The sequence below is a fragment of the Otolemur garnettii genome, unplaced genomic scaffold (genome assembly GCF_000181295.1).
Source record: "Otolemur garnettii isolate 467f Iridium unplaced genomic scaffold, OtoGar3 scaffold00238, whole genome shotgun sequence".
Taxonomy (NCBI): domain Eukaryota; kingdom Metazoa; phylum Chordata; class Mammalia; order Primates; family Galagidae; genus Otolemur; species Otolemur garnettii.
In genome coordinates this window covers 1,716,868-1,742,909 of record NW_003852633.1, presented here as the reverse complement: position 1 = coordinate 1,742,909, position 26,042 = coordinate 1,716,868, and positions in this window count along the sequence as shown.

Here is a 26,042-nt window from a genome sequence, read left to right as displayed (position 1 = left end):
AAAGCTGTACCCTGGTTGTGTTGTTGTGGGAGAGTGGGATTCTTCCCTGCCAGTTGTTGCCTGTGTGGGGGTGTGTGTCTTAGTTGTTTATATTTCTCCACAGCTAAGATTTCAGCCCAAAGCCACTGATTCACTAGGATTGGGCAGAGACCAGCTGAATACTGGTTAGCACCATCTAGCCCCACCACTCTAAGCAGGTCCCCAGAGTTTCAGGCTAGTTCTGAATGGGACCTTTGTAAATCTCTAAGGAAAAATTCTCAATCACCAGTCCCAGTTCTTTGGTAAAGGGCTGCTCAATTACAACTTTGAGATCCCTCAGTTCAATTTCTCCTTGCCAGCTTCACTAGCCAAATGGTGAAAAATAATCATGGGGAAGAATCAGTAGAAAAACTCTGGCAACATAGATAATCAGAGTAGATCATCTCCCCCACGGAATTACAAAGGAGAAACAACAGAAGATTCCATTCATAAACAAATGGCTGAGATGTCAGAAATCAAATTCAGAATTTGGATTGCAAGATTAACAGAATGGAGGCAAAGATGGAATTAGAAATTCAAGGAGCAATGCAAAAGTTGTCTCATGAATTCAATGAATTCAAAGACAAAATCACCAAAGATTTTGACTTTGAGGCAAGAACTTTCAGCCCTCAAAGATCTGAGAAATACAGTAGAATCACTCAGTAAAAGAATGGAGCAGGCAGAAGAAAGAATTTCTGACATTGAAGACAAAGCTTTTGAATGCTCCCAAATGCTTAAAGAGAAAAATAAATGGAGAGCAAAAACAGATCATTCCCTGAGAGAATTGTGGGACCACTTCAAAAGAGCAACATTCACCTCATCAGAATCCTGAAAAGAGAAAAGGATGGTCCAAAAGGCACAGATACTCTACTCCAAGAGATAACTGAGAGGAACTTCCCAGGCATGGCAAGAGACACTGAAATTCAGATTGTAGACACGACTCAACCCAAATAAAGCATCTTCTAGACACATTGTAATTAAAGTCACCAAAGTTAATATGAAAGAGAAAATCCTGCAAGAAGCCAGACATAAGAAAATCATAATCTACGAGGGGAAGAATATTAGAATGACTATAGATCTTTCTGCTGAAACTTTTCAACCCAGAAGAGGATGGTCACTGACCCTCAATTTTCTAAAACAAAAAACTTTCAGTGCAGGATCCTGTATCCAGCTAAGTTGAGCTTCATTTATGACAGAGAAGTTAAATACTTTAATGCCATACACATGTTGGAGAAATTTGCCATAACCAAACTGGCTCTTCAGGATATCCTCAGAACCATCCTGTGTAATGATCAGCACAATGCTCTACCACCAAAATAAACTCACTCTGAAATTCTTGACCTTGGGAGGACTTTGTTTACAATGGACTGTTTGTGTACTTGCCTTAATGGATTTTGGGAAACTTCATTTAAGAGGACCTTATTTACAACAAAGTGTTTATGTGCTTGGAATGTTCTGAGGACAGAAAGGCAACCAGCTGTACAAAGAACCCAAAATGTGAGCCTTCAGTGATTGGTAAAGATGATTCACTCAGATGCCTAAACTTGTACTAGTGATTGACTTTTCAGTCTGGACAGAGGGTTATTCTACTTGAATGGAGGGGGATCCTGGAATGAGAGAGCATCTGAAGTTCCAAGATGGGCTTCTACCAGGAGCTTACGGCATAGGATAAATAGGGCCTTTTCTAAGTTCCTATGGACATATATCAGTGAAAAAAAGGAACAAGCCTCTGAGGACAATGGGATGATGAACATCAGCAGTCCAGGGAGAGAAGCCAGACAGATGGAGAATGGCAGGTTGATGATGAATGCCATGGAAAGGTAGCTACAAAAATGGCTTCACAGCTACAAGGTATCTACTCCACAGAAATGCCTTTTGGGTAAATTTTTACTTCCCACCATTTGCACCTGGATCTACTCACAATGTCCTATGGTTGCTCATGAACTTATTCAAGTGGATACCGACTGGGAACCTGATGAGCCTTTTCTCCAAGAAAATGAACACAAACTGCCAAAATGTTCATGGAGATTGATAATGGACTCTCTTTTGAATCAGAAGCAATCCAACAAATAAGCAAAGTGCACCTTAAATCGAGAATAGAAATTGAATACGTCTTGAAATTGATATGAGAAAGTGGAATAGGGCACTGTAGCTTATCCTCCTTCTGATAAGGTGGACTTCAGAAACAGGCTTAAGTTAAGACCCTAAAAAATAGTTTATGAGTGCCCCTTCTTGGTAGCCTGAGGTAAGTGTGGTAATATAATTATGAGTCAAAAGTAGAGAAAAGCAATGTGTCAAATGACTGGGTCAGGTACTAACTTTTATGCATTATTTTCCATTTTTTAAGTCTTCACCTCAGTTGGAAACAAAGAAGTGAGAATGATTCTTCTGAGTGCCTCTAATGACTCACATCTTGTAAAAAATTTTGGAAGTGAAACTTTGGGTCCATCTATCAAAGTGAAGAGGTGTCCCATGAAAGAAGACCCAGGTCCCAGCGGATAGGTTAGTTTTTAGGCCATCTAAAGTAACTGTGGAAACAACCCAAGTGCTTTACAACACACAAATAGATTAATAAACTGTGTTATAAGCATACCATGGAATACTATTCAGCCCTAAAAAGATGGATACTTTGTATCCTTTGTTACAACTTGGAAAGATTCAGAGAACACTCTCCTAAGTAAAGTGTCAGAATAGAAAAACAAAAACAAGTATCACAGGTACTCAATACAAATTTGAAAGGTGTGAATTAACAACAATGTGCTCATGAGAGAAAAATTCAATTAAATTCAAGAAAGGGAAAGGGGGATGTAGGAGTCAGTAGGTTTCTGGCACCCTTCATGGGTGAAGGACACAACTACAACTTAGACTTTACCTTATAGATGCAAACAATGTAACCTAATGGCATGTACCCTCATATTAATCTGAGAGAAAAAAAAATCACTAACTGGAGTTGCATAACAATAGGTCCTCTCTTCTAAAAGCCCCATTTCTGCTTATGTTAAGGAAATTTGGTATTTTGAGATGGGTAGTCTACCATTTCCCCTCCTTTGTTAGCAATATAATAAATTTTCTTTCCTCAAATCATTTGTTATTTTCTCATGTGGCTTCAAAAGCAAGTGCCAAGCTTTTGATAACAAAAGTAATAATGGGACACGAGAAGTACCAGTGACACAAGCAGCCACATACTACAGAAAAATTAAACTCAATAGAATCATTCCATGCAAGTCATGGAAGAAACAATATTAGCCCCTGAGAGAAACAGAATTCAGAGTTGCTATAATGGCTCATAGAATATGCTACATTTCCAAAAGGAGAAAGGTGACCCAGACACAAGAAAAAAAAATAGCAGCAGTTGATAGACACTTAAAAGGGTGCCCAGATGTTAGATTTCACACATAAACTCCAAAGCCACCATTATAATTATATTTGAAGAATCAATGGAAGTCATATTTAAATAAACAAAGGAGAGTGTGATAAAATGACTCATAAAATACAGAATATAATTTCAGCAACAGAATGTTTCAAAGAAAATTTAGGAACTTTTAAATAGTAACAAATGAAATTTTAATAGAAGATTTTAGTAGCAGATTTTATTGTGGAGGAAAAAAATCAGGCAACTTGAAGATAGAAGAATATAAATTATCCATTCCAAATACTGAAAAAAGAAACATGAACCATCTTCTGAAGGAAAAGATATGAACTGTCTGTGAGACCTTCAGGAAGATGAGATGTGTACATACAATTATTTTCCTTCTTTAATTGTTTATTTTTTACATAAATATATTTCTCAATGCTTAAATTTCTTTCTTTGTCTCAGAATAAATACTTTTTAATATATATTTATCATATATATTGTTTATATTTATTCATAATTAGATGATATTTGCTAATATTTTACTTGAAATATCTTAATCCAAACTTACAAGTGACATTAGCCTGCTTTATTCAAGTCTTGTGCTACTCCTTAGCAGGTTTTGCTATTTTCTGCAATGAATCTGTAAATATTTACTCATATTCTCTGTGAAAGCATTTGTATAAGACTAATAATATGTTTAGCTTACCTATTTTGTAGAATTCAGTATAAAACTATCAGGACATGAATATTTTGAGCAGGGGAATGCAAAAATATTTAATAGAGTAAATTTTTATAGGAAGCAAAGAATAATTTATTTTTTCCTATTTTTTTGGAATTATATTTTATTTTATTTAAAAAAATTTTTTTGAGACAGAGTCTCACTATGTTGTCCTTGGTAGAGTGTTGTGGCATCACAGCTCACAGCAACCTCCAATTCTTGGGCTTAAGCAATTCTCTTGCCTCAGCCTCCTGAGTAGCTGGGACTACAGGCAGCCACCACAATGCCTGGCTATTTTTTGTTGCAGTTGTTTTTGTTTATGTAGCCTAGGCTGGGTTCAAATCTGCCAACTTTGGTGTATGCGACTGGTGCTGTAACCACTTTGCTATGGTTGCTGAGCTTTATTTTAATTTTTTTCTTTTTAATTATTATGGGTACATACAAAATAAGGGTGAAATACTTGTGATAATCATAATTCTTTTTCTCTATGACTTGTAGCAATGACACAGTTGGTATTTATAACTATTTTTTTTCCTCATACCCATCCTACACTCTTTTTGCCTTCAGCAAGTACCTTGGCTGGTTATGATTCTTTACCTGATGGAATGATCCAAGGCTTTGTTCCTAAAGGACCTGGGCCATTTAGTAGTCCTGCCTGTACTACATTGCTATAGTTTTCCATATACCTTAATTATAGGGCATCGTACTACTGAGTAGCACCCTAAGAATTTCCGGTATTAAAAACCACACTCTTTCTGCAGAATGGACAATGGAGAACCTCAGGAGTGAAGAGGTGGCAGGGGATGGATGATGATAGGTTTTTTGAGGCACAATGTGCATTACTCCAGCAACGGATACCTTTAAGGCCCTGACTTCACCACAGTTCAATATATCAGTGTAGCAAAATTGTAACTTTACCCCATAAATGTTCAAATAAAAATAAATTGTAAAAAATAATAAAGTACACTTTTGAAAAGCCCTTACTCTTCCATTCCTCCACGTGGGTAGCAGCTCAATTTCCCACTGGGAGTCAGGATAAATACCTCCAGCCAACAATATAACTCCCTTCTTTGTTTGTTCATTCCTGGACATGAGAAGTCCTAAGTGAAGAAGTGACAACATTAAATTCCAGTTCAACGGAATTGTTATTGTATTTTCTAGTGGAAGCATTCCTTTGAAAATAAAACCTCTAGACCATCAGAGCATAAAGTCATGAGAGGAATAAGAAGAAATATTGTTAGTGGGTTAATAAGGAATAATAATCAGTGGTCATTTAAATTTGCACTTCTTTTCCTGGACCTATGGATCTTGGACATCAGAGAAACTGCTCCATATATTTGAAGAATATAATGAGTGGTCATTTAAATTTGCACTCCTTTATGGATCCTGGACATCAGAGAAACTGCTCCATATATTTGAAGTTAATTCAGAACACATGCAGTCTTTTTGGAACTCTGTCTCAATTCTGCAAGATATTGCCACCTGACCGATGCCTGTAACTTAATCAAGGTTTGTAAAGGCCATTCCACTGTTCTATCAAAGCAGTTGTTTAAAGATGGTGGAAGATAGGGTCAGACCACTGAATTTCATGAGCACGGGTACATTATCACACTTCTTTTGTGGTGAAGAGAGCTTTTCTTTAAAAATCAGAACTATCCAGTGCAGAAGTTTTTCCTGCTGGACAGATCATCCTTTATCACTGTTCATCAGGAATATACCAGAAAGGGGCAGAATATCCACCTTTGTGTAATTCCCTCATATCATGTAGAACCATCTGTAAACTTGGTTCCAGTCTTTTCTTTCTCTTCAAAATGATTGTAAACCATACCGCAAGGCCATACTGAAAGATGTCACAGCAGTGCCCAAAGATAAGACTGGGAGTGGAAAGGTTGAGGCCAGTGCAAAGGTTGAGGTTTATTGAAAGAGACTCACCTGGGGAGAGCAAAGATGGTGTCTGAACCTGGCAGTGGTTAGAGATCTCTTTTACATGGGGCTATAGTGGGTGGGCAAATCCCACAGCTTTCCCAAAGGGCTTTGGTGAGTTAGGATCCTTTGGCATGAATTTCTTTGGGAGGTGGAGTTAGGATTCATGCAGAGCCACAGTAGGCCCCTCAACATTCCTGACTCTTGTTAAAAAGTGTAATGAGGATGATGGTCTGTTTTCCAAAATTTCTTGTGGCTGAAAAGGGTCATATTTGTCCTTGGTGGGATGAGTCAGGTTTTGTTAGGATTATGTGGGTTTGGGATACGTCAGGAGAGGGTGTAGGAATGGTAGAAATTGGGTGCCATCTGTAGTTGATACATTTTTTACCCTGCCTTGAATAAATGAGGACAGGAATTGGATAACACAAGGGGAAATGATTAATAGCAGGAGAATTACAGTGAGAGAGCCCAAGAGGGATAGGATGCAGTGTCCTCATGGACTGTCAAACCAGTATCCCCCATTTTGAGAGTGTGGGTGGGTATTTTGTTTCTAGAGCCTGGTGATGACCTCTTGGACAAGACCAAACTTGTTGATGTAGAAACATCAGGTGTCCTGTAAAAACAGTGCAAAAGCCCACCTTCCCCTGCTGTGAATAGATTTAAGCCTCTAAGATGGTTGGAGAGGGGGTAACTGGAAAGTAATAAAAGGATTATCAAGATAACTTTATTTCCTTTAATAACTGAGAAAGTGAAATATATAAAGGGGGTTGTATTTTAGTTTTTATGATGGAGATAGGAGAGAGAAATTGTGGTCTTTAAAATCTAGGAAGAGCAAAGAACGTGGCTTTGGTATTTAATTTCTTACCTGTGCTACAGAGTAAGTTACTTAAGGCCATCCTGTTGTGACAAAGTTGAGTCCATTTTCAAGTCAGACATGTCAGTCAGATGAAAGACATTCCCATGGGTACATCATATGGAGGGGATTGATTTATGGGACCACCAGTTCCAGAAGGTGAACATAATCTTCTGTTCTGAGGAGATTATAGTCTCTCTTCTAGTGCCTTTATTTTCTGCTGAGAGGACACAGTTCTGGGGTTCTAGCAAAAGATGCCTCTTGGAGCATTTTATTTTGGGGACCTAGAGTTGTAGTGGAGGGCAGGGATCTGTCGTGTAGAATGGCAGGGTCTTCTTGCTTAGATATTTTGAGTAACTATCTCTGGAGATGTTTTAAAGTAGCAGATAACATTACAAAACTTGACTGCTTTAGGGACTGGGTGTTCTCAGTCTTGTTTTCTCTCTCTATCTCAGTTATCAAAATACTACGAAGGCCAGGTCCAAAAGTTCTACCTGTGAGTTTTGAGGCCCTTTTTTAGATTTTTGGAATTTATATCAAATATTGGGGATGACTGTAAAATGAGGCTTATTATTAAGATAGTTGGCCCTTTCCTGGTATTATGATTTAAGTTAGTAAAGAGTCAAAAGGCTTTAGACTAGTAGTTCTAAAGCCTGTGAGTTGTGACCTCTTTGGAACTTTATTAAAGGGCCGCAGCATTAGGAAGGTTAAGAACCACTGCTTTAGACAGAAGGAAGGGCTGGAGCTTTATCTTGGTTTTGAGAGATTGATTATGTCTTTTGATCTTTATTATATTCTAGAGGGGAAGTTGATGTGTAGGTAAGAGAGTGTAGTGAGGTTAGGCTTTTTTCTGTGGGTGGAGGGAAGCTGGAGGGAAGAGGGTAACTGGGCCTAAAAGGGTGAGGTGGCTTGTGGGCCTGTGATTGTCATTGCATTCTGGGCATCTCACCCTGCCCTGCTGCAGGCCTGCCATTCCTATGCCCATGTCAGCTGTGGTCTGGGGAGCAGCATGGTCTCCTATGCCATTGCCACTGTTTTGTACCTACAGCCCCACCTGCACCCAGGGGAGGGGCATAGGGCTGTTGGTTGGGAAGGAAGCTGTGAGAAGTCTGAGATGGAGGGAGCATGAAAGATTTGATGGGGTGGAGGAGGGGGAGGACTTTGAGGCTCCGGGGGTGGGTTAGGAGATAGAGGAGCAACAGAAGGTTGAGGAATCCATGGAAGTGGGAAGATAGGGAGAAAGATCAGGGGAGATGGGGGGGGAAGGTTGAGTAATGATTTGAATAGGAAAGGGAAAGAGTGGAAGGAGACAAAGCTCTGATAGGGGGTTTTGCTGGGGCTGGGTTTGAACCTGCCACATCCAGTATATGGGGCCACTGCCCTACTCCTTGAGCCACAGGTGCTGCCCCCATCAACTTTTTTTTTTTTTTAGGAAATTATTTAAGTTTTTAATATATTGGAATTAAAGATCCCATTTTCCAATTTGTATTGAGGTTGAAGGAGACACCACAGGTGTGTCTCTGTTGAGGGGGTGGAAGGACCAGCTCCCATGACTCAGATGTACTTCCCCTACCTGGATGGAAAAGAAGGAATCCCTTGATTCCCCAGAGCTAGGGTATGTATGAGTGAAGAACAAAGAAAGACTGAGAAAACTCAGGTGTCTCTATTTTTTCCTCAGTAACTTGAGGTCCCCAAGACCCCAGAAGAGAGCACAGAAATGGGACTAAAAACCTCTGGTTAGACGTGAAGGAACAAAGAAGCAAGGGGAACATGAGGACACAGAGACATGGAGTGAGCCAAGGAGTGAGTCGAGGGAGGTTCTGTTTAGGGACCTACTTACCCTTAAATAGTAATTGGGGTGAAATCCTCTAGAATTCTCTGACAGGTAGGTCAATGGAGTCAGGTCTGGGTGTGACTGGAACCAGGTTCTCAGGAAACTGGAAGGCTAGGGAGGCCAACAATGAGATAAGGCTAGGCCACCAGGCAGTTGCCATTTGGCCCCCAGTCCCCAGTCTTTGGCACCTTATGAAAAGTGTTGCTGCAGCACCTGGAGATGAGACCAGAAGGAGACAGGCTCAGGCCAGGTTATAGAAAAGGGATAATGGCCCACCATTATCCCTTTACCCTGCAGGGTAAAAATGGTTTCTGCCCCTGATAGCAGTTTGAGACCCCTTTTATATGGGGCCAGACTTGGTAAGCAAATTACACAGCTTGCCTAAAGGGCTTTGCTGAGTTAGGATCTTTTGGCACAAATTTCTTTGGTGATGGGGCTCACTAGAACTTTTGTGTTCCTTGTTTTAGGAGGAGAGGAGGTGCAGGACGGGGATTCATGTGGGGCCATGGTAGGTCCCCAACACATACATTTTGGGGAGAAGAGTAAGAGTAGCAGGAATGAGTACTATGGACATTTGAACCATTTTTTTTCATGTAACTTTCTTGTGCCTCAGGTTCTACTCTGGCTAAGTAATATATATGCCACTTGCATTTCATAATGTGAAATTCAACTTGTGTTGTAAATAAGCCAGTCATAAGATTATATTCTATATTTAATTTTTAAAAATTTCATTCCTGCAGCTACTGCACATAAAAGGTAAAGTTCTCCTTAAGGGTACAAATAGGAATTTTCAGGTCATTAATACTACACTTGAGAAGAGAATGTAAATTCCCAATATCATATAAATACATTTTTTTTTAGCACTTTGGTCAGTATCTCTAGAGGAAATGAGTCCACATGACTGCCTTCATTTAATGATGGAGTTATGCTATGAGAAATGTGTTGTTAGATGATTTTGTTGTGTCAACATCACAGAAAGTACTTACACAAACCTCAGTGATAAAGCCTACCACATATCTTGGCTGTATGGTACAGCCTATTGCTCCTAGTTTACACACCTGTACAGGATGTTACTGTACTGAGTACTGTAAGCAACTTCAACACAATGGTAAGTGTTTGTATATCTGGGATTATCTATACAGAAAGGAAATGCATTGTGCTATGATGTTATGATGACTGCAACGTCACTAGGTGGTAGGAATTTTCCATCTCTATTATAAACTTACAGTCCATCATTAACTAGAACCTCATTATCAGACATGTGGCAGGTGTTATTTTTCCAAAATGTTGAGAAGTATCATGTACATAGTCATGCAGCTCCTTGCTTCTTAAAAGTGTTTGATTATTACTATCTGATGGGCATGTTTATCTATTGACATATTATTCCTTTACTATCAGCGCTTTCTTCGCTACTGAGAATAGAATCATTAGTGTCTCTAAACTGAATTAGATCAGGGGCCCAATTTGAGAAGCTCCCAAATCAACTCAGAATACTTACCTTTAAAAATATGTTTCTCTACAACCACAATTGGTACAAAATCAGCGTCCTAGAAATAGAGAAATAGAGACAATAGGAGATAAAGTAGAAAGATGGATGATAGATAGATAGATAGGGACAGATGGACCAAGATCTGTAGTCCAAAGGTCTGAGTACTGGAAGACCTGACTGTATAAATTCCAGTCTGAAGCAGAACACAGGAGAAGATCTATGTCAAAGTTTCAAAACTATCTGGTAAAAAATAAATTATCTCTTGCTTATTTTTGTTGTTGTTATTGTTGTTTTGTTTTTGTTTAGGCCTTCAGTGAGCTGATTGAGCCCACCCACATTGTGGGCACAATCTGCTATACTCAGTCTATCAATTCAAATGTTCATCTCATTCAAATACATGCTCATAGACATAGCTAGAATAATGTTTAACCAAATATGAGTATTCCATGACCCAGTCCAGTTGTTACAAAAAATATATTATCACATTCACTTTAACCAAGATAAAGAATGTGTTACCATGTACTGGAATAATTTGGCATGCATCTATTAGACAATGTACATTTTTCTTATTGATTTCTAGGAGTTTAAAAAATATCCTGCATATAAATGTATGTTTTATAGTGATTCTCTCCCATAATGTGTCTTTGATTTTTCGCTCTCTTTTTATTAGCAGGATTTATTAATTTTAATGTACTGTAATTTAACAATATTTTGCCTTGAGAGCTAATGTTTTTGCATCTACCTTTTAAATAAAATTCTGAGAAATCCCAATTTCATGACGATATTCCCCCAATGTTTTCTTGTGAGATTTTCTTGTGGGATATATTACATAGTTGTAATATGTATGAAAATAATAGCACAAAAAAGAGAGAAAATAGAGGAATACTGGAGCAAAGTGGCTGTATTTTACTAGACAGAGTGAAAGCACATATAGTGAAAAGAAGATGGAGTCTGTCAGGCTAAGGAAGACATGACACATGACTAAACATGGTCAGTTTAGGTCCTGCCTGACCTTCACCCCCTGTCTCTTGTTCTTACTGTTTTGTAAATTTAGCTCCCACACTAAAGATGCCTATCTTGAGTAGTTTAGGTGGATAGATTTAGGAGGTTAGCTTTCAAATTAGAATGTTGTTAATTGTTTATGAGTCATGGGTTCTGCTGATTATTGTTTAAGATAAGGGTTAAATTGGTCTTCACTTTGAACTCAAATGTATAAGTCTGTAATGTTAGAAGTGCAAGAACAGAACAGTCTTAGAGAGGCTACTCTCACTGCTCTCAATAGTCTGAATCCTGGCCTTCTGACAAATAAAGTTTTATGGACATATCCCCATTTCTGCATATTGGCTGACAGTGTCAGGCAGCTAGATTCTCTTCTTTTGGTGACATTTCTGGTGACAACAAAAGCACCCCTACTCTTCTCTGGTAAGTGCTGCCAGGGAAGGTTATTAGTCTACTGGACAGGCAGGCCCAGGGTGCAGTGCTCCAACCCTCCTAGAAGTGCTGCCAGGAGATTTCCTCATGGGAATCTTGGGGACTCACGTACCCATTGTTTCAAATCACTAAAGTGCACCTGCTTTATTCTAGCTGCATGCTGAGAACTTTAGCTCTCACCACTTCTGATTTTGTTCTTGAAAAATCTGGTGTTTCTGGATCTGGTTGGCATTATGGCACCTGAGGCCTTGTGGTAGCATGCTGAGACTTTTAGATCCCATTAGTTCTGATTTTGTTCTCAAGAGAAATCTATTGTTTCTGTATCTGGTGTATATTCTGAGAACTCAAGCCTCAATCCCAAATGACAACCCATTGGGACATATTCTAACTGATTGGTCTCAGCATGGGTACCTACCTATAACTAAAAAGCAATGAAATTTTACTGTAACATGGTCAGGTTGATGTATCTATCATCTTGACTCTGGAGAAAAGTGGCCTTTCAATGGATCCTTAAATTATTCTAATGATTTCATATTGCTTAAAATAACAAGTCTAATTAAAATACTTAGGTATTTTTAGTATATGTGCTGCCAAGGCAGGCACAATACTTAGATATTTTTCTTGGTAGAATTTATGAGTTTAAAAGCAGTAAGTAAAACTGTATTTATATATCTAATTTACAGGGTATAAAAATGGCTAACTGAAAAATACCTAAAACCCAGGTAAAATGGTAATAGTCTGAATAAAAATATATGTTTAAAAAACAGCAAATATAAATTTTGCTTCTGTTTGTATGTCTGTGAGTCTGTATATGTCATATGCTTGTGATATTTCACTATTAAAATATGCAAAAGAGCTGTAATTAACTGGCTTTAAAAAAAGAAAAAGTAAGCACTTACATCAAGTATTTTATCAGAAAAACAGAAAATAACCCAAATGTCTTTTTGTTCAGGTGACCTTGGTGTTCTTTGACATAACATTATTTTTAAGTCTATTGTTAAAGTTTAGATGTTTAAAGATGTATAGAATGGCCATGCCTGTAGTATTTCTAAATTTTTCTGGATTTGACCATGAACTTATGTTCTTGATGTCAAGCCTCTGAATTTTGAGGTCAAATAGGTAGATGGCTGTGGTGAAGCCTACGGACATATTCTCTTGCCTAGGACAGCAACTACAAGGCACAGTCTAGCCCACATGGCCCCTTCTATGCTCCAACTACCCTCTGGCTATTTTGAGAAAAATCGACCACTCTAGTCTTTTGAACTTTGCACCTGGTAAATGAATAAAAGACACAGATGTTTCCTGTCCTTTCTAGCCATATTTTGTGCCACTTGGCTATATAAGACTTAAGAGGACCAGAAAGACATCAGGGATGGTGCCTATGTTGTGTTTTTAGAACACTTGTGAGTTACTTAAAAACTTAAAGTCATGTTATGTTTTATAAAATGTCTGAGTTATTTGTAAAATATAATACTTTGGCTACTTAGATTGTTTGGGCAACTGAGTATTTTCTTGTCAAAAATAAGATTTTTGCATTTTAAAATCTTTTAATTATCAGTTTGGCTAAGTGAACAATTAACTTTATAGGAAACTGTGATCTTGTTTTTTTGGAAGTAAGCAGAAAGGAAAATAGCATTGTATAAGAAAGGATCTTGTGTGGTAAATTTTGTCCTAAAATAAAATGACAGGTTATTTAAGCAAAGTAAACAATATTGTAAATTGTCTGTACAGGTTAAATAAAACTCATAAAAGGAAATTTGTGAAGAAATTTACATGTGATCCAGTTGGCTATGTACTGCCTTTAGAATCTTTTGGCTTCTAATCTTGTTTGAACAAACATTTTAAGCCTTTGATATTTGACAAACATTCCCAATTCAAAACTCTAAATTTGGTCTTTTTGAAATATTAAGACCACAGAAAGCCTGAGAAAGAAATGTTAGGCTTATTTGGTGTGTTAGAACTTTGTAGGAAATACTGTCAAATATTAAATGATGGCTTATTTTCTATGGATTATGTTAATACATATGTTCTAATATTGCAAAATATTAGTCTATCTTAGTGTATGTTATCAGTAATAATTTTTGGTTCACCTCATAAAGCATTTTCTTTTCTTAACCTGGCTAACTCCAAAGTTTATCCTTCAAAGAAAATCATGTAAAGGTTGACAGGTTCTCTCTCTCTCTCTCTTTTTTTTTTTTTTTTTTGCAGTTTTTTGGTGGGGGCTAGGTTTGAACATGCCACCTCCGGCATCTGGGGCTGGTGCCCTATTCCTTTGAGCCACAGGCGCGGTCTGACAGGATTTCTCAAATACAAATTCCTGATAACTTTAAAGATTAAATACCATCAGAGTGAAAGCAAACTTCCAGGACTTCAATTAGAAAGCTAACATGTTCATAAGTATTGCTAACCTAACAAGTATTGCTAACAAGTATTCCTAATTTCAAACAGAACAGAAATCTGTTACATGGAACTGAGCTGATTTTTTTTTTTTTTTATGGCTTTCTGTTTGAAACATTGCTTATTCTTTCTGTGTTCAGTTTTCCGGAAGTCAAGAAAACCATTTTCTGTCTTTTGAGCTATTTGTAGCTTTCAACAATGTATGTATTTATAAGCAAAATTGGAAACATCATTTTTTCTCTCTCCTTGATTTATCTGGAATTTGATAATCATTTGTAAATATTCTTAATTTTTGATAATACAGTTATTTACATAAGTTTAATAAGAATATCTTTTGTTCTATAGGACACAATGAAATTTATTGGTTATTTTGCCAAGGATTTGACTGGAATTACATTTTCAGAGGTGTTCAAACTGCATTAACAAATTAAGGTTGACTTTACAAGGCCAATAAAAAGCCCATTGTAAAAAGTGGCTGGATACCTTATCAATAACATTTCCTGATGTGTGATGTGTAAAGAATGTCACTTTCTGACAGGTCCAGGAATCCTAATTTGCTTTGGGACCACAAGAAAAAAGGAATTTACCCAATGCATACAGGTATCTTATGGCACAGATGAAACCTGGGCTCATGAGAGGCTTTCAAATCTAACTTGAGAGTCCTTATAAAAGGTTTCAGCAGGTATGGATTTGGAAAGAAGGGAACACTTCTTCACTGCTGGTGGGATTGCAAACTAATACAGCCTTTTTGAAGAGACGTGTGGAGAATCCTCAAATATCTAAAAGTAGACTTTCCTTTTGACCCTGCAATCCCATTATTAGGTATCTACCCAGAAGAACAAAAATCATTTTACCAAAAAGACATTTGCACTAGAATGTTTCTTGTGACTTAGTTCATAATTGTCAAGTTGTGGAAGCAATCAAAGTGCCCATCAAATGATGAGTGGATCGATAAACTGTGATATATGCATACCATGGAATATTATTCAGCCACTAAAAAGATGGAGTGTTTACATCTTTTACATTTACCTGGATGGAGTTGAAATATATTCTTCTTAGTAAAGTATCATAAGAATAGAAAAATCCAATGTACTTCATACTAATATGAAATCAATATATAAACTATTACATGTTCATAAGAACAATAAAATGCCAATATAGTCCAGTTCAGGGGTAGAGGGAAGTGGGAGAGGTAGGATGTTGGGCAGAAGGTGGGAGAGAATGAGGCAGAATCTCACTAATGTGGACATTGTGAGGTTGTATAACATGCTCCCTAGTTGTAGGGGCTCTTTTACAAATGGAACTTTACCCTGGAAGTGAGAAAAATGTAACCTAAAAATTGTACCCTCATATTAATTTAAAAAATGCTAAAAAAGGTTCCAGCAAAGTCAATTTTAAAAGAAAGCAAAGTCTACATGGCTAGTAATTATTCTTATTGCACTTTATGCAAATAATCAGAGCCAGTATACTGAAAGTTCAGTTTATTTTGGCAATTAAATTGATTCTGCTGTAATTTGTTTTCAGTAAAATAAGAAGTTAGAGAGAGAAAAATGGTTCAAAAATTAAAAAAACTGTGGCCCACCTGTATTAGATGCCATCTTTGTCTGCAATGTCAGCTCATAGAATGAGATATAGCTGTTTAAATGAATTGATCTGTTAACAGGACCAAGAGACTGGTCAAAGAATATAGAATTGTATACAGTAGTTATATTTCTCCAATTGTTTTTCTTCCTTTTTCTTATCCCCAAGATAACATATGGATTATTTTAAGGAACCCCAGAGGCTTGGGGGATTTTAATATGTAAAATCTTCTAGTTTCAAAATGGGCACTGAAAAAAAAAAAGTTAAAGCTATTTATCCCAAAGTATATGTCTCTGACATATTTTGGGCTGACTACTGCAGAAGTAACATTACACAACTTGCTGAGAATACTTGTCAAAATCTCCAGACTATGTGTCAAAAGAAGTGTGATTAAATATTTGTCTCTAATTCTCAGACTGATGAGAAAAACTTCAAAACCCTTAAGGCTCAATAAACATCACCTGTTGGTTACATTGAAAAAATCTGTGCAGTATAAAGCACTATCTGCTGTGTCTATGCAGTTCCCTCAGGAGAAATTAGAACCTGAATAAAAATTTCCTGGTAAGTGGTGTGGCTGCAACATGGTCTCACAAATGGCCCCACACTCAATTTATTTCCAGAAATATTCACTTGAATTTCCTAGAACTTTGGATCAGTTCTATACAGACTCTAGAAGTAAGTATTGTTTTAAGAATTATGCAAAGGCTGTAAATAAAAATACTAATGTTCTCATAGTGTGAACCTTAGCCTTGAAATTTATAACTTGTAGGTGACTTCTAAATGGTTTCATTCTCTTAACCTGGATCCAAGCTTGACTTCATTCCTGTCAGTGTAGGTAAGCCAGAAAGCCACAAACATATGAAAGGTGGCTGAGGTCATGCAGAAGCCAGATGAAAGCCCTGGGGGATTTCTATGAAAGACTGTGTGAAACATATGGACTGGCCAATCCATTGTATTAAGCCACCAATAGAGGAAGAGAAAGAGTTGATAGAGTGGAAATATGACCAACAAAAAGCCTTGAAGAGGCTAAAGGAAGAACTTCAGGCAGTCTTGGAGCTAGGCACCTCCCTGACCTGGCCAAGTCTTTTGAACTGTAAGTATCAGAAAGAAATAGAACAGCTGCCAGAGTGCTCATCCATAATATGGAAGCCTGGGCAAGATCAGTTGCTTATCTCTCTAAACAACTTGATAAGGTATTGAAAGGATGGCTCCTGTGCCCAAGAGCACTTGCAGCCATTGTCATGCTGTGTGAGAGACTTATAAGTTGACCTTGGAACAAAACTTAGGGGTCCAGGTACCACACACAGTGGTCACTCTTATGAACAACAAAGGGTACCATTGTTTGACTAATTCATGCCTCACCGAATATCGAAGCTTACTGTATAAAAATCTGAGGCTAGTTATAGAGGTTGTATCTTCCTTAAACCCTGCCACTTTGCTCCCTGTTGGGGATAGGGAACTTGACTGTGACTGTGCAGAGGTTATCAAGACAGCGTACTCAATCAGGCCAGATCTGCTTGACCAGCCTCTGTAAGATCCAGACTTGGAACTCTTTGGAGATAGAAGCATCTCTGTCAACTCTAGGGGAAAAAGACAAGCTGGCTATGCAGTTGTTCTCTGACTGATGTGATCGAAGCAAAGTCCTTACCCCAAGGAACATTCACCCAGAGGGCTGAGCTGATAGCATTGACTGGAGCCTCAGAACTGAATGAAGGAAAAAGTGTGAATGTGTTCCTAGACTCTTGGCTTGCTTTCCTTCTGCTCTATGTACATGGAATTTTATAGAGAAAGAAGGCTTCTAACAATACGAAAGAAATATTTGAAATACCCAGGTGAAATCCCACAGCTACTGTAGGCTGTATGGAAACCCTAGGGAGTAACAGTAATCCATTGCTGGGGGCAGCAAAGAGAAGGAACCCCAGAGACATAGGGGAATCAAAATACAAACATTGAAACTAAGAAGGTAGAAATCCTCCCATATTGGGCTGCCATTGTTTCTTGGCCCTAGAATTAACTCCTGTATCTTCTGAAGGGGAATGAGAATGGATGAATTGAGAGGGAGCTAGAGATGCCAGAGGAGGATGGAAGAGGCTGCCAGAAGGGAAAGCTGTAGTACTCTATTTCATGGGGCCAACAGTTGTCCTAACTATTCATGAAACCACACATAGGACAGGGGGGAAAACTGAGAAGCTTCTGGGAGATACTTCTACATTTCCCTCTTGGCCACTCTTGCCAAGAAAGTCAGTCAGCATTATGTGATGTACAACCAACACAATGCTAAATAGAAACCATCCCTGCTGCCTAAAATTCAGTGCTTCAGGGAATCTCCTTTTAAAGATGTTCAAGTGACTATACAGAGTTCCCAGATGTGGAAGAAACTGGTACTTACTAATTGTGATCTGAACATACACAGGATAGGTGGAAGCCTTCCCCACCAGGATGCAGAGGGCTCCTGAAGTGGTAAAAGTTCAGAGAAATCATCCCATGGTTCAGGTTGCCACTCCAAATTGGATCTGAAAATGGACAAGCCTTCATAATGGAGATAGTGCAGATGACAGCCAAAGCCTTAAATATAACCTAGAAACTATATGTAGCACATAGGCCTCAAAGGTTGGGCAGATAGAATTCATGAATAGAACTATAAAATCAGGAATTGGTAAACTCTGCTAGGATGTGAAGCTTAATTTGGTACAAGCCTTGCTACTTGTCTTGTTCAATATTAGATGAACCCCTTCTAAGGGGTCAGGGTGCTCCCCTTATGAAATAATATATAAGAGGTCTGAACCAATCTTCTGCAATTTACCAGAAACTCCTAAAAGAACTGTGAGAGACCAAATTACACAGGCAGTTAGAAGCCCTAGGAAGAGTAGCAAAGAGGATTTCCACTTGGGTAATTAACCTTGCTCCATTTAGTCTTTTTGTGTCTGTCCACCCTATCCCTCTAGGGAACCAAGTCTGGGTCAAGTACTGTTACTTCCCTTTGGTCATCACATTGACCAGAATGATCTTCCATAGTCCTTCCTTAGTTTGAGGAAGGACTATGACTTCCCTTTGGTCATCACATTTAAGGCTAGCTCCAAAGGCTTCCCTTTGGTCATCACATTGACCAGGAGTCAAAGTCCTTCCTAAAACTAAGGAACCCAGTCTCCCTCAAACTAAGGTGGAAGGGACTGTACACCATCATCCTGACCACACCCACATCAGCAAAAAAGGAAGGGATCCCTGCCTGGATCCATCACAGCAGGCTGAAGAGAGCTTCACTGCCTCTGTAGGAAGCAAAAATGGATCCAGACAATCCCTACAAGGTAACTCACGGGCAGTCAACATGCCCTGGTCCAGCCACAGACTGGGAGGTGGGTGGTCAATGCACAGCTGAATCCTGAGGAAATTCCTGATGGGACTTGTCTTAATTGGACTTTGGACTTTGAGAAAGGGGGAGGAGGAATGTGATCTGTGCACCCACATCCCTAAGGTAGAACAAAAGGTCACAACAACTTTACTATTTTATAGCTTTTATGAGTGTGAAGACACCAACAAGGGAACTTTCACTCACAATCAGACACAATACTCAATATTTGACACAGTCCCTGAAGTCCAAATACTGGTCCATACTAGGTAAGTAAGAAAGCCCAGTCAGGTGACTCTGAAGTTTGATGCCTGTGGACCATTCGAAGGTACTGTAGTGAAAAGAGCTGGGAAAGGAGTTATAGGGCAGATCAAAAATACCTCTGGGGAGGCTACTGTGAGCTACGACACCACAGCACTCTATGCAGGGAGGAAAATAATACTTTTGTGCCTTAGATTTCATAGAAAAGTTGTGTGGGGTCAAATTTGAAGGATATAAATGTGTGATAGGGCTCAGAACCTGTAGCTCCGTGGCTAGGTTGCCAGGGATATGTTTGGAGCTGGCAGGTTCAAATCCAGCCTGGGTTTGCCAAACAACAATAACAACTACAACCAAAAAAATAGCTGGGCATTGTGGCAGGTGCCTGTGGTCTCATCTACTTGGGAGGTTGAGGCAAGAATTTGAGGTTGCTGTGAATTGTGACACCATGGGATTCTACCCAGGGCAACATAGTGAGACTCTGTCTCAAAAAAAAAAAAAAAAAAAAGGAAAGAAAAAGAAAAAAAAGAAATGTGTGATAGAAGGCACCTGGGACAGTGAGGACTACAGCAAAAAGAAAATCATGCTCAAGAACAGAGTAACAAAGTCAGATTGCTCCATGGCTCAGTGTAACCTCCCTGAGCTAGCCTTACAATGTGATAACCGAAGGGAAGTCATAGAAGACATAGTAAAAAAAAAAAAATCCAGACATTTGCCCATGTCCTGGTATGGACTAGGAGTGGATAGAGCCCTCAAAACTTCTGAGGAGACTGTTTTTAAATACTTAAAGAATTAAAAACCTTAGTGGGAGGAGTACTAGCCATCATTTGAATTTAATTAATTATTCCCTGTCTCCTCTCACTAGTAGTCAGGGGTATATGCTTAACAATTGAAACAGTTGTCAATCAGAAAAACTACATCACACATGTTCTATATGAAACACTACTGGCTCCTACAGGAGCATGATTATAGTGAGACCCCAAGTTTTAAAAAAATATATGGGGCCTCAAAGGGAGGAATGAAAGAAGATATCAAGAAAAAAATCATCTAAAAAACAAAAGGCTTCTCCCAGAAGCCCCAAGGAAAGACCTACAAAGTCCTCCCTGTAGTGAATCAGCTTTTAAGAATTTGTAGAAACTTAACTTTCTCTGACCTTGAAAATAATTCTTGCTTCCACTTCTGTAAAAGGCCATGCCGGCCTTCATCAGCTTGAGTCCAACTGACCAGTGAGAAGGGTACCTTACCCAGAGTCATAGATCAGGGAGCACAGTAAGGATGTGGTGAGCTGGATACAAGCTATGATCTGGAGCAGTGGAAATCTGATGAATTAGACAAGTAATTACCACTGGCTGGAATCAGATGGCTTCCCCATGGAGGCCTGGGAGGAAAGGAAGCCTTTCTGGAGTTTTCAGTTGTTGGGGGAAGCTGTGCATTGAGTGGAAAGCTTGGAAGAGTCAGTGGACTAAAACATTATACAGCAACCAGATTTGAATTTTTGTTGGAGTGGATTTGCCATAGGTTTGGTGGCTGGAGAGGCAGCCAGGGGGCCGCCATTGTGGGAAGGTCATCAGAAGGTCTTAGCTGGGGCCCACCACACCACCATCTTAATTCCACCTTGGGACAGGTGAGGGACTCCTGTGCACCATGGGAACTGGAGTCAGGGGGCATTGTGAGACTTGCCCCGAAGTATTCTTGTGAGCTTTAAGGTTCCAAACCAGCAGAGTCTGAATGCTGAGGAATCAATCAAGCAATCAGAAGAAAACTAATTTTGGAGTAAGGACCATAGAGGTTGCTGGTTGTGTTGTCTCCTTTAAAAGCCACAGCGCCACCTGGTGTCCCAGTGATATATTGCAACAACTGTAACAACTGTCAAGAGACCAAAGACTTCATTTGAGCAAAGGAGAAAGTGAAAAGGAAAAAGGACGGAGTTGAACAAGAAAAAAGAACACTTCTTATTAACTTACACAGATTTATATAATTACAAATAAAAACTAAATTTTAAAATATTTTGATTGCAGTGAATATTAAAATAAAATATATCAAAATTTATGAGACACACATTACTACTTAGAGGGAAATTTATAGTTTTGGGTTTTTTTTTGCCTGGGGCTGGGTTTGAACCCAATACCTCTGGTATATGGGGCTGGCGCCCTCCTCCTTTGAGCCACAGGTCCAACCCGTAAATTTATAGTTTTAATGGTTATATGGGAACAAATAAAAGATGTAGAAACTAATAATATAAGATCCTATATCAAGAGGTCCAAAACTGAAGAAGAAAATTAACCTGATATAAGGGATAAAAGAAATTATAAATATCAGAACAAAAATTAATGAAGTAGAAAACAGTAAAACAATTTAAGAAATAAAGCCAAAATTTTGTTCTTGAAAATCTAAAAAAAAAATTGAGATATTAAGATTGACCAACAGGAACAAGGTGGGAGAAGAGAGACAGACAGTGAGAGAGAGAAAAAATGAATTGCTAAAATTAGAAATGATAAAGGAAATATCAATGAACCATATATAAAATTTTAGGATTTACATGCAGTATTATAAACAAGTCATATAACTTAGATGAAATGAAAAAAAAATTGAAAAGAAAAAAGAAGTATTAGCAATTAAAAATATTGATACAAAAAACTGAAGAATACATAGCTTTACTGATAAATTACAGCAAATATTTAAGAAAAGATATATGTCTTGAATAATTTTTTAGGAAATTATAGGAGAACTTTATTTTTTGAAGTTGAATATAATTAACCATTATATTAAAGCCAGAGGGAAAAAAGAAAAAATAATAAGTTGTATTTCACATTCTTCATAAAGATAGGTACAAAATATATTAACTGAATGCAATTAAATCATTTTGAAAGCATGTTAAAGGGTATACTACATGACTACATGGGGTTTATTATAGAGTACAAGTTTTATTTAATATCCAATAATCAATATAATACCTCATATTAATACAATAAATGATAACATAGAATAACTATTTCATAGATTCACAAAAAACTACTCAGCATAATTGAATACCTATTTATAAGAAAAATGTGAACTCAGAAAAGAAGGATACTTTCTCAACCTGATAAAGTGCACTCTACAACAAACCAACCTCTATTTTCATGGTTAATGATGGAAGGCTGAATACATTCCCTGTAATATTAAAAATAGAAAAAAAAAACTTCTCATCATTTTTATTCAATATTATACTCAAATATTTAACCAGAACAGTAAAGAAAATAATAAAAATAACAACAGTATAGAAGTTTAAAAGAAAGAAATATAAAGGTTTATTCACATGCAGCTTTATCCAGTATATAGAAGAGTACAAGGAATATAAATATAAAATAAATGAATAAGTTTATCAAATTCTCAGAAAAGATTAAAATAAAGAAAACAATTATATTTTTATTAACTAGCCAAAACTTATCTCAAAATAAAATTAAGAAAACAATTATTAATAAAAGTCAAAAAGTCAAAAAATAATTATGAATATATTTCTTTAAAAATAAGTATGTGACTTGCACATCTAAAGGTATGAAACATGCTCAGAATAAAGAAGATCTGAATAAATAGAGGTAAACGTATTAATGTGTATTGCAAGAGTAGTCAATAGTATTAAAATAGCAAGTCTTTCAAATTTGATGTATAGAAACAGTGCAATTACTCTCAAAATTAAAGCACTCTTTTGTGGAGAAATCTATAAGCTAATTTAATGATTTTTATGAAAATGTAAAGAACCTGGAATAGCCAGACTTATTTTGATTAAGGAAAAGCATATTTATAATACCCAATTTAAATAATAAAACTTATAAATAAAAACATAGCAGAAATTTTTGTGACTTGCATCAGTCAACATTTTCTTAGTTATGATGTATGGTCCTTAAAATTAACAAAAAGGAAGGAATAAAATTGTTACTAAAATTTAAAAATATATACCAAGAGCAGCCAAGCTGAGAATCAAATCAGAGATACAATGCTTTTCACAGTACCCACAAAGAAGATAAAACACCTGGAAATATATTTAAGGAGATAAAAGACCTCTATAGGGAGAACTATGAAACACTGAGGAAAGAAATTGCACAGGAAGTAAACAGGTGGAAAAATGTAACATGCTAGAGTACTGGCAGAATCAACATTGTTAAAATGGCTCTATTACTCAAAGTGACTTACAGATTCATTGAAATCCCCACTGAAGTACCAACATGGGGTAAGGGAAGGGGAGAGATAGTCAACTAGAGATAGCTTTCACCAGAGGCTTAGGTCCAAAAGAATAAAAACTGGACTGAAGCCAACTTGGAGCAGTTGATGTTGAGAAGTCGAACACAAGGAGAAGAAATCAAGGCGCTCAGCATCCCCACAGAGACAAGCAAAGACATGAAGGAGGAAGGGAGAGAACAGAGAACAACTAATGAGGGAAGGGACTAAAGAAACCCAGTACTGAACAAAGGGGCAAAGGGGGCCTCCTCCCCCTCCCAGAGGCTTTCCACAGGTTCTCTTCCCAGAGCAGCAAACACGGATTTCTTACCCAATGTAGAGAACCATAAAATCCCAGTTTTCCTACATTTAGGAATTTCCACCCCTTGGGTCCCCATTCTGCCCAACAGGAAAATGAACAAACTTTGTCACTGCTTCCTTATGCCCACAGCCCCATCACTTCCTCTCTCTTTGATGCTAGACAAACTTCTGCCTATACAGGCCAGCCTCCCAGCACTTCAGCAATTGCAGTGCTAGCCTGGCCAGCCCAGGCAGTCTGGAGGGTCTGCCCTACCCCCAGGAACTAGAAAGTCAAAGGAACTCTAACTGGACCCACTGAGAAACCAAGGACACAGAGGCCACTTTCTCTCTTACCACAAGTGGCCAGATCTTTAACCAGCCACAGGGAAATGCAGAAATATTCTGCCCTTTTAATGTGGCCAATGAGATATCTAAGGCTCCTTCTACATTGTGTGGTCAGGTGAACTGAGTGTGCTCTGTCTCCCTATCAAAAGAGGAAATTTTGCCTTGGCTATTCTAATTTTAATGAGGCAGTGTCCCTCCTGGGTGTCCCTTCCACTAGGAGTTATCTTTTCCCTGCCTTCTGGAGTGGCCCTGCCTGGCATCTTTACCTGGCACGCCTCTACTGATGGTTCATTCTGGCTAGCCCCCTGCCACTTGGGGACAGATAAACCTAGCCTCAGGTGAACCCTCCTAGGAAAATCTAGGAAGCAGACTGCAGGCTGTGGGTAAGGATTGCAGTTTATCCAGTCAGTTGGTAGGATTACAGTGTAAAACCCTGGTGCTTTCAATTGTTTGTGTGAGGGGCATTCATGACATTGGGGACAGAAAATTGGGTGGGAACAGTTGGATGGCCCAAGGATTCCCCCACCCAGTTGTGAGAGGATGGAGGGAGCCACAGTGATTCAATCTTTTACAGCAGGTACTTGGAAAATTCCATGGCTCTTTTAACTCAGTGGGCCAACACTAGGATAAAAGTAGATCAGAGTGCTGAGGGACACCCCCAGACTAGGAGCACTTGGTGGTCTGCTCCCAATAACTGCCCCACCCAACTTGAAGAGCGCAAGGCCAGTCCTCAGAGAGTCTCATCCTATAGAGAGGAGAGGAAGCTGTCATCCCTGTAGAGGAAACTGAGCCCTGATCTTTGGCATAAGTCTCATTCCTGCTTGAGAGACCTGGAGAATCATGAGAATGACATGTGAGTTGTGTGCATGCAGGAAATCAGAAAACTGGCCTCTAAGGGCCATAAAATGTATGTGTAAGGTATGGTAATACCAGGCCTAATGGTTATGATAAAGATTCTCTAGATTCCAAATGTCTTTTGATGCTAGAAGCAGAGGTCTTGCTTAAGGTCTGAGATCTGTAAAACCAATTAGACACATTCTGGGTGACACTTTCTGTATCACACCTTTTCTAGTGCTGATGTCTTATAAGTAACTTTCTTTCTTTTTTGAGACAGAGTCTCACTTTGTCACCCTCAGTAGAGAGCAGTGGCATCACAGCTTACAGCAACCTCAAACTCTTGGGCTCAAGAAATTCTCTTGCCTCAGCCTCCCAAGTATCTGGGACTACAGGTGCCCGCCACATTGCCCAGCTTTTTGACAAGGCCTCACTCTAGCTCAGGCTGGTCTAGAACTTTTGAGTTCAGGGAATCCACCCACTCCCGAGATTCTGGGAGGAATCTCGGCCTCCCAGAGTGATAAGATTACAGGCAGGAGCCACCATGCCTGGCCAGATAAGTAACTTTTAACTACTTTTTCCTGCTTTCTGATAATAAATACAGACCCAAGGTTTACTTGGGAGGGCTTTTCTCAGAGTTCTTCAGTCCCATGACACAAACTTTGAGTTAAGCCTCTTCATTCTTCATGCCATGACCCCCTGCAATCTAGTAATCCCAAAGCCCTTCACGCCCTAAAAGGAAACTTCAGAAGGCTGTGCATGGGAAGGGCTACAGATATATACTCTAACTCAACTATCAGAAGTGAATAGTAGCAAGATCCATATCCTAGGGCCTCCCAAACTGATTTCAGCCTACTAGTTTTTGCTTTAGTTGGTAAACAGGTCTCTGGGGTGCTATGTAAGTGTCCCATATTAGATTATCTATCAGTAACTCTTTAGGGATAATTTAACATTTTAGTTAAACAATATAATTAATATAAAAATAATCTGAATATGTAAAAGAAGAGGAACCAGCAGAAAAATCCTGGCAACATGAAAAACCAGAGCAGATCAACTCCCCAAAGAAATTACAAGGGAGATACAGAAGAAAAAAACCATCCATAGAGAAAGTGTTGGAATGTCAGAAATAGGATTCAGAACATGGGTGGCAAAAAAAAAAAAAA